The sequence below is a fragment of the Trachymyrmex septentrionalis genome, unplaced genomic scaffold, assembly GCF_001594115.1.
Source record: "Trachymyrmex septentrionalis isolate Tsep2-gDNA-1 unplaced genomic scaffold, Tsep1.0 scaffold5, whole genome shotgun sequence".
In the NCBI taxonomy this organism is placed as follows: Eukaryota; Metazoa; Arthropoda; class Insecta; order Hymenoptera; family Formicidae; genus Trachymyrmex; species Trachymyrmex septentrionalis.
In genome coordinates this window covers 2,184,987-2,187,636 of record NW_017305672.1, presented here as the reverse complement: position 1 = coordinate 2,187,636, position 2,650 = coordinate 2,184,987, and the positions used below count along the sequence as shown (strand labels likewise).

The 2,650-nt window shown below is 28.3% G+C and overlaps 1 long non-coding RNA gene across 1 annotated transcript; it reads right to left on the bottom strand.

Annotated features, from left to right (window-relative positions):
- Window positions 1–516: 516 nt before the first annotated feature.
- LOC108751567 lies at window positions 517–1,828 on the bottom strand. The gene is made up of 3 exons (XR_001939500.1): window positions 1,787–1,828; window positions 1,245–1,448; window positions 517–809 (listed from the first exon to the last, which is right to left on the bottom strand). It is a non-coding gene; the product is annotated as an uncharacterized LOC108751567 (long non-coding RNA).
- Between the last annotated feature and the right edge of the window lie 822 nt (window positions 1,829–2,650).

Genomic DNA, 2,650 nt, shown 5'->3' with positions numbered 1-2,650 from the left:
TGATTGCACTTTACAAAATGCAAATTTTTTTTAAATAATCAATGAGAACTTGCATATTTTATTAAGTGTAAAAGTATGAGTAGAGCACTATAGTATAGGTATTCGCATCCGCCATTTAATCCTTTCCCCTCTTTGTTCTCTCTTTAACCTTCAACTTTCTCTCTTTCTCTTCTCAGCTCAGCGGCGGAGTGGAGAGAGAGTGAGGGATTGGGAAAAGGAACAAGAGAGCGACGAAAGGTCTAAAAATAGCGGATGCGAATACTCTGCATATTATAGTGCCTTAGTATAGGCAACCAAGCTATACATTCCAAAATTATCTGTTAGCACTGACGAGGTATTAAGACGGCTAGAATGTATTAGTTGGACATTTATCTGATATTAGAAACAGTAGATGTCTTACAATCTAATTTTGAATATAATTTTCGCATTTATGTAATTCACACTTGTTAAAATTATGTGTAAGCTGTAGGGACCTTTATATTATACTTTGATATGTAGTACTATGTTTAGCTCGGTATTTTTAAATAACATTTATAATGAATTTCATGGATGCCACGAAGGTTGCGTGCAAAAGACTATGTTTCCAATCTCACAAAAATGTTTTAAACCGTGCTGTATGGAAAAGTAAATATAATCGAATAAATGTGACCGATTATTAGTTTGGATGTGGATTTAAAGCTTACATCACTCTTCTGGCCTGTCCATAATATTTGAATGGCTACTTCATTAGAGATAATTTGTGATAGAGTATTTCTAATACGCGTAAACTGCTTATCTGTCGAACCTCCGATTCGACATATCATATGTTCCTGTAATATAGCTACAAAAAATATACACAAATGGAATACAAATAGAAGAAATGTATATACGACAGCGAAAATGAAATACACGTGTTTGAAAACATGTTCAGTCATCGATGATTAATTTGATATCGACTATCATACATCTTCTTATGTAGCAATTTTGCCACTTTTCTTTATTTGCATTATGTCATATCATACTTTAATATTATATCAATAATGCTCAGTATAAAATTACTATTAAATTTATTGATTTAACATATGAATAAAAAAAGTTCTTGATGACGTGAGAAATTAAATATGAAGAAATTCAAAGGTTATAAGATGGCGAGTAAATTTCTGAGAAAACACAATTTTCCTAACAGACAATAGCATTTAAAGTAATATTTAATAAATATGACAATGAATATACTTACAAAAAATATGACATATGAATATACTTACAAATTGTTTTCTCATATTGGTATTCACGTCCAATTGATTTTCGCACTACAAAAACTGTTTAAGCGTCATTAGAGGCAATGGAGGTAATAGATCTTGTGCTACAACCTCGCTTCGTCCTGCATTCCCCTCTTTTAGTAGATTCGATAGCGTACATTGGTCTGGACAATCTTTTCAGTTCTTTATGGATATAATCTCTGCATTCGCCTGTAATGATATGAAGAAATTGTAACATAAAAACTAAATTAACATTAATAACTATTAATATTTTAATAAAGTCAAATCTGTCTATTATCATAATAACCATTACCAATATTGGTTATTGTTTTTTATTATTTATTATTATAGGAACAGGAAAGTGAGTTTGTGATATGCATTTATTTGAAATAATTTTTATTTATTTTTATGTATTTTTGTTTAAAAATACTATATAATATAAAATATAAATATTTATAACATAAAAATATAATATTAATAAAGAGACATTAAAGAGACGAATTATTAACAAATCACTAATGTTCCTCTGTAAGAGATTATTTGCTTACCATAGCAATTATTATGATTCCTTGAGGGTTCTTTTTCTATACCATCGAACCGTAGTAAATTACAAGTAAGTCTGAAAATCAAATATTTTATTAATATGTATGCTACATATTAGAAAGATCCAACCCAATTGTGCTGTTAATCAGAATTCTTGTGCATTAAGATCATATTTGAGATAAATGAAGATAGAACGATGTCATTCGTAACAAATTTAAACGTTGTAAACCTTGGATGATCAAAGGAAGAATAAAAAAAAACTAAGTTTATATATGCATCTATCATAATTTTCTCCATATATTTCATTGTTAAGAAATTGTTATTAACTATTATTTTAAATCGACTTATGTTTTATACTGATGATGATCATACGGATGCTGGTCGAAACGTCTGTGAGAGCAATTGTTAACAAATTCGAATCGAGATATTTCGCAATAATGACAACGTATGGCTTTAATGCTCTTTGTTTATTATTGTTTATATTATTTTGTAGCTTAAAAGTGTAAATAGTAGTCTTTTCCTTTTCTAGTATTATATTATAGAATAAAATGTTTATTATTAATAAATTAGTATGTTGTGAAACCGAATCTTATAAAGTCGTAGAAGTTAATATAATTTTATTAGTTTTCTTTTTAAAAGCATAAATCAACATAAATGTATGCTCACCGCTAATTAGCTCATTTATAATAGAACAGACTTATCCAATGAAGCTCGAGTACATTCAATTTGTGGTCCAATTTATATTCTCAAAAGAGAAACACTCCTTAAGAGGATTTGTCTCAGCTTCTTCAAGTACATAAATCTAGTAAGTATAAACTTGGACAAACTTCTAGCAAGTTTTAATAAATATATAAATATATATATTTAAT